This window comes from Canis lupus, chromosome 31, assembly GCF_011100685.1.
Source record: "Canis lupus familiaris isolate Mischka breed German Shepherd chromosome 31, alternate assembly UU_Cfam_GSD_1.0, whole genome shotgun sequence".
Classification (NCBI taxonomy): Eukaryota; Metazoa; Chordata; class Mammalia; order Carnivora; family Canidae; genus Canis; species Canis lupus.
Genome location: NC_049252.1, coordinates 16,818,675 through 16,830,783, shown reverse-complemented (window position 1 = coordinate 16,830,783; position 12,109 = coordinate 16,818,675). Strand labels below are relative to the sequence as shown.

The following is a 12,109-nucleotide window of genomic DNA, read 5'->3' as shown; positions in this document are numbered from 1 at the left end:
AGATACCACTTTGAAACCAGAATATAATTGGGACTAATTAGATTTAGGTTTATTGTGTTCGTTCAAGATATATTTCTTTGTGACTATCACTCTTGGTATTATCATTCTTAGTATTTTGGGTTTTGCAAATCCCAGTGACGTAAAGCAATAACCCTTTATAAACTGTGATAAGCCTAGTGTAGACTGGAAATCGTGCTGATCAGTGAATAAGACTGATTTTGACTGGATTTATGAGGGTCAGTGGTCAGTTGTCAATCAACTGGGAGTTGACTGTCTCAGAATGCTATAGCTGGGAAGACTCAGTCTATTCCACATGGTCACTTAACCTGAAGCAGGCTAGCCCAGCTTGTTAACTGCCTGGTTTCAGGGTTCTGGTAGCATGGAACATGTATGGTCTCAGCTGCCAGAGCTTACAACTAGCATCCTATTCCTTCCTTGTCCGTCTGTTGGCCAGAGGAAAACCCAATGCAAGTCTGTAGTCAAAGGATGAGGAAACAGACTTCTTTCTAAAAAAACAATTTTTAAGAATTTTATTTATTTGGGAGAGAGAGAAAGAATGGAAGGAGGGAGAGAGAAGCAGACTCCCTGCTGAGCAGGGAGCCAGATGCTTAATCCCAGGTCCCTGGGATCATGACCTGAGCAGAAGGCAGATGCTTAACCAAATGAGTCACCCAGGTGATCCCAGACTTCAATTTTTGATGAGAGGATTTAAAAAGTGACCTTTCAAAGGACATTGTTACACATGGGTGAAAAATGGTACTTTTTGTAGTATCGCTTAATAAAATGAGATCTACGTATTAAGGCAACTTGTCCTTTGTTAACTTTCCCTTTAACAAGATATCTCTGATATTTTTTTTGGAGACATAATGTTTCTTGTGGACTATTTAATAGTGATTTTATAAAAAGAAGGCCTTGATTCACTCACTCATAGTTAAAAAACAATTCTAAGTGCCTTGTTTATGTCAAGAGGTAGCTCTCCAGGAAGAGAATGAGATCTACAACAAAACCATTCATATGGCTCTCCTGAAGTCTAGAATTCCCTTTCTCTGTTACACTCAAATAATGAATATGTAACCAAGGGATGTTCAGACAGAAAAACATTTTCTCCTTAATAAAGACCTATGTAATATAAGAGTTATTTATGTCTGTGATATACTTCTCTGTAGTAGGAAAACAAATAGAAAAGAGTAACATTTTGGGTGACTTTTAATGATCACTTTTTATAAAGTATCAATGTATAATATTATTAAACATAAAATAAAATCAGCTGAGTTTTAAAAGACTAATTCTTTCATGATGTATTTCCATAAACTAAAATAATTCAGAATTGAAAGGTGTTGTTTCTTATCTTGGTTTACTTAATTCTTTAACTATGTCAATTCTGTTTGCTACCCTTCATTTTTTTCCTCAGCATTTACAAATAGTTACACGAAGCAAAACTGTAATGTATAAAATTCTATCAGAACTTGAAATCAGTAAAAGATAGTAATCCAAATATTTATTTATTCGAAATTATTTTTTCAAACTGCTTTGGTCCTTTTTATATATACTGTAGAATGTATTTGTCAAATTCTACAAAATGATCTCCTAGGATATTCATAGGAATTACCTTGTATCTATAGATCCAATTTGGGAGATTTGTGAGGTTAGCTCTATTGAGTCATTCTGACCCATTAGCACAACATCTCTTTCTGTTAATTACATCTCCTTTAATTTCTTTCAACAATGTTTATAGTCTTCAGTGTATAGGTCTAACACATATGATCTTTTCAATTTGAGTGTTTAGCTTAGCTTTGTCTAATGGGAATTTAATGTAAGCTCCATATGTAATTTCAAAAAATTTTAGTATCACATTTTAAAAAAGTAAAAATAGGTGAAATTAACTTAATAATATATTTGATTTAACCCAATATACTCAAATACTATCATTTAAACATGTAATCAATATTAAATTTATTATTAACAAGGTAATTCTCATTCTGTTTCCAGTAGTAAATCTTCAAAATTCAATGTAGATTTTATACTTAACACCATATTTCTGTTTGAATGAGGCAATGTTCAAGTGCTCTGTAGTTACAAATGGCTACTGGCTATAAACAGGGCAATGCAGACTTAGATAGTTTATCTTTAATCTGATTTATTCAGTAGTAAATCAAACTTTATTTGATTTATAGTTCCCCATCTCTTTGTTCTGCCATTTTTCTTCTAGTCCTGCTGTTTTTTAGATTAATTGTAGTACTGTTTATGATTCCAGTTTAACTCTGCTTTGGCTAAGTTAGCAATACCACTGAAGTGTCCTAAGGGACTGCTCCACTTTCAAATATTACTATACCATTTCATGTATATTTTAAACATTACAACATCCCTCCACATGTCTTATGCTCGTTCCACTTTTATCCTCCCATCTAATCCTACATATTTTTTAATCTCCACAATATATTGTTAATTTTGCTTTAAACAGTAGATTACCTTTTAAAGGATCCCTGTCTTCCCAATTCAGCAAGAATTTTGGTATCTATGTCTCCCCTCCATTAGCTAAGGCCTGTAAACTTTTTCTAGGAAGAAAATTGGGATACTCACAGGACTTGCCTTGTTTCACCTCCTAATCTCAGGGATTACTGTACTCTACACTGCTTATCATCCAACATTGGGAAAAAAAAATCTTAGTTTCACATATTTTGTCTGTTTTTTTTAGTTGTTCAACTCAGAAGAGTAGATCAGTCCAGATATTATTTCTTCAACTTCAAACTATTCTTTTTTTTTTTTTTTAAGTTCAAACTAGTCTAACAACGTTGTTGTACCTTACTATTCTTCAATTCCTCAGGGGAAGGGAATTCCAATAACAATTCTAAAACCTCTAATCACCTTGGGTATATACTGCTTTAAAAAATAGATACTTCTGCCATGTGTGTGTCTAATAGTATAAATTAGTATAACAGTGAAATTAAATACACCTTAGCCAAGTTTCTAATCATAGTATTAAATTTACAATCTGTGAATGAAACTCGAGTTGCAGTGCTGTGAATATAGTCATAAATTTAGTGTCATTCTAGTTAAAGTTTTTAAATTGTTTTATTTAAATCTCTTTTTAAAAAATAATTCAGTATTCTTTAAATATGACAGGAATTTCTCTTTATATACAATCCACAAAATAGTCTCATGGCTTCTTTATTAAATTCCAGCCATTTCAGATTTAATAGTGATTCTTAGGAAAAATTTACTCTTGATTGCATTCACTTCCTTCTGCATTTCATTGCCAAGAATGAAGGAAAGTTAGCATTTTTAAGCTACACAAGATAAAATACCTTATATTCATTCTAATGTCCATTTAAAATGAACAAGTGCAAAATTTATAACTCATCTGGTGAAATTTTACATTCTTTTATCCTTCAGCAGTCAATGTGAGAGAACCATGGAAAACAGTTTTACAACATGCAGTTTAATGAGTAGAAAATACTCTCTTATCATTTTCATACCCTCAAACTTCTCATCACCCCATGGTGCAGTCAGCAGTCGTTGATACAGAAGTCAAATTTGCCTATGGCATAATTAGTTGAGAAATCACCGAGATTTTGTAGCTATCTTAATAAATATTAATATCTTCATCCTTAATTACATATAATATACTAAAATATATGCCTATCTCAAGTCATTACAATTAAGGTATAATACTATATGAAATAAGAATTAAATGAATAATGGGCCATAATTCAGTGAATTCAAGTTATCAGAAGGACATCAGTATGACCCTAGTGTTATCCACAAAAGCCAGTAATTCTTTTTACTCTCTACATATCAACATAGTGAATGTGAATGTCTCCAGACTACTCCTGAATGACTAATATTTCTGTTAAGAAGTGGAGTTCTTCAGGAATTTATTTCACTTCATGTGACTTTATTAACTCAGTTATCCTATCAAACTATGCACTAAATGTGGTCATATTAGCCAATATTTGATAATCAAAATATTGGTGATAAATAATAAGTTTGTTTTAGCCCTCCTTTTTTTAAAAAGATTTTTAAAATTTATTTATTCATGAGAGACAGAGAGAAAGAGAGAGAGAGAGAGGGAGAGAGAGAGAGAGAGAGAGAGGCAGAGGGAGAAGCAGGCTCCATGCAGGGAACACGACATGGGACTCAATCCCGGGTCTCCAGGATCATGCCAGGGGCTGAAGGCAGCGCTAAACCACTGAGTCACCTGAGCTGCCCTAGTCTTCATTTTGAATGTGGAGTATAACTCTTCTGTATCTGCATACTACCTGCTATATAATAAGCCTTATTACATGATACTTAAATAAATGCATATTGTCCTGATTAAAATATTGTGAAAGTATTTTTAATATTTTAAACAGTAATATAGGTTTTTTAGTAATATAGTTTTAAAGATAAAATTACTACTAACTTTATTATTTTAATATTGAGGGAGAATGTATACAGAGTTAACAGCCATTTTTTAGGGATGAAATTATTGGGACTAAAATGTAAATAAAGAGAGAAAGAATTAATGACAACAAAAACATAATGGCAGACTTTCTACCATTATGTCAGTAAACCATGAAACTCACAGTTTCTTTACCAAAATCATGTTTTAACCCCAACATCAACTATTCCTGCAAACTCAGAAGCTGGCTCATTTTAAGTGGCATATCAACTTAAATATAAAATTATTTTAACCTCTAATAAGAAATATCATCCTACCAAGCATTTTGTGTTTTTGTGAGCTTTGCCAAAGATGTTTGAAGTCACAGGAATTATTTACAACCACAGAACACTCATAAATCTACATAAGCCTTTCTGTTCTGTGAGGTTTCTTGGCCAAGTTGCACCTGACAGCTCTTCCCTAAAAAGGTTGAATTGTGTCTCCCACAAATTCATATGATGAAGCCCTAACTTCCACTATGTCAGAATGTGACTTTAATAGGACATACAGTCTCTAAGGAGGTAATTAAGGTCAAATGAGATCATTAGGATGGGTCTTATTCCAATATAACTGGTTTCGACAGGACACAGACATACCTAGGGGGAAGACCAGGTGAAGAAAGAGAGAACATAGATGCCCACCGGTAGGTCAAGGACAGAGGTCTCAGAACAAATAACTCTGCCAATACCTTGATTGTGGACTTCCAACCTCCAGACTATGACGAAATAATGTCTGTTGTTTAAGTCACCCAGTTTTTGGTATCTTGTTATGGCAGCCCTAGCAAAATAATCAGCTACTTTAGTCCTTCCAGTACCTATTGCTTCTTCTCCTCACTCCTGGATATTATAAGCACATGGCACAAACTTAGAGAAGACAGTCTTTCCTGGAGATCTGTAAAATGTTAACAGTTTAAAATTTCTCTATCACTGCTTGGAAACATAACTGATAGAAGCAGGGGAAGTGAGAGTGAAATCTACTTAATTGGTCTCTTTGGCTCTGCAAGTCTATAGGCCACTAACTTCTAAAATGTGAAGTTTATTGCTATTATTTTTTTTACCTTCATGTGGAAATACAATAGGGATTTTAATAGCACTTATTTTCTTGTGCTTTTAAGAAAATGTGTGTGTTGAAAATTCTCTGATAAAATTTTAAAACAAAATAATTCTTCTGAGAGCCATCATTCAAAAATATCATCTAATAAAATTTATATACCTTAAAATAATAATGCTTCCTCCTACACATATAAATCCTTGAATATATACCCTTACAAAGTTTTAAGATTTAGGACATTTTTCAGTAAATATGCAGGATTGCTATTGCTTTTTTAAATACTGGTAAATCACATCCTGTTATATTCTAGTTTTTTTATTGTTTATGAACAAATCTGTACATAAAATAATGCACAGATTTTAATAAATATAATGATAGTGATTTATTGATATTAGAACAAAAACAGAAGCTTAGTTTTTCTTAGTGATGCATATTCACATAGATTCCAGATCATATTTTCTTTAATTCTGTCAGATAGGTGTTTACTGTATACTCTATTATGGAGCTTTCAATCTTTCAGCTTTTAGTTTCAGCACTGTTTAATATCCACACTCACTTGAGCATACACACACACACACAAACAGGCATGCATGCCTGTAACACACAGGATGTCAAGGCTTATTGTAGCTCAAAGCATTTAAGACATGAATTTAAAGCACTCACATTGTTTAAATATGTAAACATCATAATCTCAAGACTTCTCCAAAATATCACTTCTGTAAAATCTTGAAACAATATTCGAGTTTTGCTTTAAGACAGGAAAACTGAGCCAATGTGGGGTATGCTACTTGAGAAGGTTGGTCATGAGGAGATGACAGGTTGTCCCTGTGAAGAAAAGTTAATAATCAGAGACATAAACACTTATTTGCATTAGGCTTTTGGAATTAGGAATAGACAAGGAATATGTGATCTATTATGATTATGGTCTATAATGAAGAATATTATATTCACTAACCCCTCCAATGATATTTTTCCTTGAATTTTGAAAGAAATGTAAAAGAGAACATGATTCCATATTTCCATATTTCCATATTTCCCAAAGAAATGGTACATATTTCCTCCTTACACACCCGATTTCCACTTTTATAAAGGCTGACTTTCCTTATTAAATCAGGAGAGGGCACCTGGTGGCTCAGTGGTTGAGCATCTGCCTTTGGCAAGGGTCATGATCCCAGGGTCCTGGGATCCAGTCCCACATCAGGATCTCCACAGGGAGCTTGCTTCTCCCTCTGCCTATGTCTCTGCCTCTCTCATAAATAAATAAATAATATCTAAAAAACATCAGGAGTCCAGCTCCTAATTCCTGGCATAATATTACTTATTCATTTCCACCTCACTGAAGTTGAATTCCTCCTATATCACTGCCAGGTGCTGTAATCTCTGAACCACTGGATAACCTTTGTAGGAAATACAGAGGAAAATTAAATGTATCTATGCATGTGTATATATGTGTGTATACATGCAAACATAATATATATATAAAATAAACTTTGCTTCAGTCTTTTCCTTCCTTTGCTACTCTTAATAGAGTGCTACATATATGGAGTGTCTTCTCTACGATGGCTACATAGTAATGTACTTCTATGGGAAGTGCTCTAAAAGCTATTCACTTATCTTAATGAACACTATTTAAAGGGAAAAAGCCACATTAGCCTTGGGTTTGGCAGCCACTTGAACTGATTAGAATGGTAGCTTAAACCCTACCTTTGCTACACTTCAGTGTATCAAATTCTCAGATTACAGCATCCTGTTGGAATAATACCAAATGGCTCTTCAATATCGTATCCTATTTAGTATTAAACACTGGACTCATTGATGGTATTGTACCCAGTGGAATGTGGGGGGAATGGGGATAATACATCACATGAATCTTGTTCATCCAAATTTGTATGAACCAATGGGAGATCTAACAAGGAAAACAGGCAGGAAAGTTTACTTAAGTTTTCCTGCCTTCACTAAAGAAGCTACCGAATATCTCAAAAGTATCATATTAAGATAATCTGTCTCGTTGGAGGGAGGGTTTAAAAATCCATTTACATACTCCTGCTAAACTGACAGTTGTGAAATAAAATGACTGTGTAAGTAAGTTCACATTATGTTGGTTAATCATCTAGGAATAGGAAGTTCTATTCAGTTGTTCAGTATTTTTCAAAATCAAATGTTTTCCACTAATTGTGACTGAAGTTTCTGCTACAATCTAAACTGTAATTAGAAATTGCTTTCTGGTTGTCACCCAGCAGATCTTTTCACTAGGCTTGACATAAGTAATAACAGTATCTTAAATCTAGTTAGTGAATTTCCCACAGGATAATGTATAGAAATCACAGATATAAATCAGATATATAAAAAGTACCAGGGCTCAGAGGACCAAATGAAAATCAGCAAATAATTCTCAACAATCCCTCTCAGGTTTCCTTAATGGTGCTGATAGCTAAACACTGATATGGCAAGAGCTATAGGGAAAACAACAAAAACAAAACAAAACAAAAAACACACACAAAAGGAAGAAAACAAAATAACAACAACAACAACAACAAAAGATCTCTATCACATAGCCCAAGATGGTTGCAAATGCAAAGCATAATTCTCACCTGACTACAACGCCAATGCACTGGAACTCTAGGGAGGGAATGAAGGACACTTGGCAAGCTAAAGATAAGGAAATTCAATTTTCCAGTTAAGTAGACGAGAAGAAATGAGAGGTATACTGCTATTTGGATTAGAGTGATATACACATTTTTCCTATTCTTCACAGGATGATATGGAGTCTGCACACCCCAGTGTGAGTCCTCTCCCAGGACTGTCATTAGCTAGTTGTGTTTCTGTGAACAAATAATTTCTGTAGACCTTGATTTTATCTTCCATAAAATGAGGGAGAGACTGGAAGCAGGCTGGCTTCTCATTACCTTCTACCACAAATACCTAGGCATACAGGATGATCAGAAATGTTATATGTAACACTGTTTAAAATGAAAGGGAGGTAAGGAAATGTATGTGGTCTGCTGCTAATGATATATATACATTTCATTCTTCCTTGTTCTTGCCCATCAGGAGGCTTGTTTTCTTTTTGGTTCAGGAGGTAAGATACATAATTTATTCATTTATCCATATATATTTATTTATTGAATGCCTACTCCCTGCCAGACATGGTCCTAGGCATTAGGACACAGCAAAGGCAAAGTCAAATGCTCTGCCTTCATGGAACTTAGGTGGAACTTCAGACTCTCTTTCAGCTTGGGTTTGGCTTAATACATGGAGTTTGGCTTAATAAGAAAAAAGTGGGGTTCTAAGAGTTTTACTTTGTCTTCCTTAAAACAGGGAAATACTCAGCTGGAATTTGCCTTTTGCCATTGTCTCTAGCCTTTCCTCTTACCCTATTCCTACCTGGGATGCCTACGAAATTTACAGCATTGTAAAAGACATATTATAACTTGAGAAGGATTGGTACATCTTAAAAATTACATAAAGAGAATTACAGGATGTAAAAGGAATAATAAAAAAAAAAAAAAAACACCCAACGATCACACTATGTGTGTGTATTATTCAGCTATGGCTGCCAATACAGAATACCAAAGACTGGCTTAAACAGCAGATGTTTACTATCTCCCTGTTCTGGAGGCTGGAAATCTAAGGCTAAGATGTCAGCAGGGCTGGTTTCTGGTAAGACCTCTCCACTTGGCTTGCAAATGGCTGCTTCCTTCTGTGTCCTCACATGGCCTTTCCTCTGTGCGCATGCCCTCCTGGTATCTACTCCTCTCCTTATGATGGCACTAATCCTACTGGATTAGGGCCACATCTCATGACCTCATTGAACTTTAATTACCTCCTTAAAGGCCCTATCTTCAACTCTAGTCACATTGGAAGTTAGGGATTCAATTTATAGATTGAATTGTGTCACCCTACAATTCCTTAGTGTAGATCCACGCTGAAAACTACTTTTCTTCCTCATTCTTGCCAGCATGTTTTCTAAGAGCACTTAGCCAGGGCAAAATCATTTTCTGTACTAGCCACCATTTCAATCACTGACTTCATTGGTTGAAATTGTACTCCCTTTCTCCCAGTGACTATACCTAGTCCACTATCTTCAAAGTGTTTTATTTCTGCTTCTACTTCACTACTAACCCTCTACATCGTATCCTCTGCTCTTAGAGTCAGGGTGCTAAACACTCCAGAAAATAACCATGTAATTCATAAAATTTTGTGGTTTCTTTTATTGAGTCACGCATGCCCAGTTCTGTGCCCATTAAAGCCTTGTTCATCCTTCAAGACTAGTGCAAGCAAATCCACTACTATAACATATTTCCTAACCCTACCCTTTAATTAGAATTAAATACTCTAGGCTTTCTACCACCACGATATACTGTGGATCACTCTATTAGAGTAACTGATTTCAGTGTGTTTGTTTAAAAGTCTATTTCCTCTACTAAGAAGTACTTTGAAAATATTATCTGAATTCAGCAGTTTCCAGTATATACTGAGCTCTCAAAAGCCTGATATATCATTACTTGCTTTGCCACTCTCTATTCCATACAACACTCTTGTTCTGTGATATTGGAACAAATCAACTCATTGAGTCTGTTTCCTTATTTTTAAAATGGAATTATGATATGTTCCTTTTAGGAATGAATAAGAAATGTGGGAGAAATTCTAGCATGAGTTTGGCATATAGTAGATCTACTAAAGTAGGCACTGGAGGAATTGACAGGTTCAGAATGAGATTGAGGTCTAACTGTACACTGCTCCAAATTGTGAGCTAAGGGGTTTAGTCTTATATGGCTAGCAACAAAAATTTTTGAGTAAGGTTGTAATATGAGTGAAGTATTTGGAACATGAATGAAAAAACTGAGGTATAGAGACATTACATAACTGAAATTTGTAGAGCAAGCCCTTATCGTGCAAACATGTAGACTGAATTTTTATACAAATTTTTTGGTCTCTAAGAACTCATACCAGGCTCTAGTGCAAATGACTTAATTGCTCTTTCTCTATCTATAAAACAAAGGTGAATCAAATGATTGCTTTGAGATAGTATAACCAAATATTAAGCAATATGTTTCAGTTAGCTTATGAAAATGTCAATTTGTACCAGTGTTAGAAACACTATCTTTATTTAGTATTCTATGTTTAATATAACATTAAAACAGAAATGCCTTATATTAAAAAAGATTGAAAAACTATAAGTCCCTAGTAAGAATCATATTTAAAAATACTAATGCATGAAGTTTTCTAATATGAATTATGTAGTGATATTTATAAAGACAAAGGATTATCCTCCAATTTTTCTTATATCTCACAGGTTAACATATCAGTGATACTTAAAGCAACAACTGCTGTAAGTACATGCCAAAAATCATGGCCCAGGGAAATGAAGTGAAAATTTAGCCCTTCAAGACTATCTAATTTTTTTATACCAGAATTATTGGTATACAATTTGCATAGAGTAAAATGAGCCTGTTTTAAGGGGGCATTTAAGTGAATTCCAATATATGTACATAGTTTTACACCCATCACTGCAGTTGAAATAATGGATCATCAACCCCAAACATTCCAACCAATAGTACAAAACATTCTCCTGAGCCTTTTGCAAGCAATCCACACACCTCCCTCCACATCTAGCCAGTGGAAACCACTATATAATTCTTAACTTATGGTCTTGACTTCTGCAAAATGTCATATAAATGGAATCATACAGATGCAGTGTTTTGGTTTGGTTTGCACATTTTTTTTGTAGTTAGCTTCTTTAACTTAGTATATGGACATTGCGTTAATCTCTGTTGATGTAGATATAAGTAATTTGCTACTTTTTATTGGTTAGTCGTATTTCATTAGATAATATTGTCATGAGTTGTTTACCCATTTTCAGTTAAAGGTCATTTCATTACTGCCAGTTTGGGGTTATCATGAATAATGCTGCTATGAACATCTCATATAAAAATATTTGTGTAGACATAAATTGTCATTTCTATTGGCTTGATAGCTGGGAGTGGGATTGCTTGGTAAAATGCTGTTTACTTACATAGGACACAACCATGATGCTTTTCGAAGTGGCTACACTATTTTGCGCTCCCACCAGCATGTGTTAGAGTACCAGTTACTTTGTAACCATGCTGCTTTTTTTTTAGGTTCAGTGCTCTGAAATCTATCACTATTCCTCCTTTAATTTCTATAAGGTTTAGATTTGCATATTTAAAGGTCTATTATTAAGCATATACACAATTAGAAAACATATCTTCATGATGAAATAAGTACTTTATAATTATGAAATATCCCGCTTTAAAAAGTGAAGGGCATCTGCAGATGTAATGACGGGCCAAAATCTATCGATCTTGAGTTAATTAAAAGGGCCATTATCCTCTGTGGGCCTGAATTAATCAAAGGAACTGCGCCCTGCCTGAACTCAGACCCTTTCTATGCCACTGGCTTTGAAGAAGTAAACTCCCATGAACTAATAAGCAGCCATGATGGGGAAGCCTCCATTGCAAGGAATCACGGGTGGGAGAAAATGAAGCCTTTCCCACCCTCTGCCCCAGCCACAAGGAAATGAATACTGCCCACAACCTGAGGGAGCATGGAGGTGGGTCTTGGCTAGTCTATCCTCTGAGGAGCCTGCAGTTCCAGCCAACCACTGTACTGCAGACA

General features: G+C 34.7%; 1 long non-coding RNA gene across 16 annotated transcripts in view; it reads right to left on the bottom strand.

Annotated features, from left to right (window-relative positions):
• LOC106558100 overlaps positions 1-12,109 on the bottom strand; it is a 267,855-nt gene that overhangs the window by 123,907 nt on the left and 131,839 nt on the right. For all 16 annotated transcript variants that reach the window (XR_005382180.1, XR_005382184.1, XR_005382172.1 and 13 more), the window contains one exon: positions 6,134-6,295. This is a non-coding gene — a long non-coding RNA (uncharacterized LOC106558100). The remainder of the gene's footprint in view (positions 1-6,133; positions 6,296-12,109) is intronic.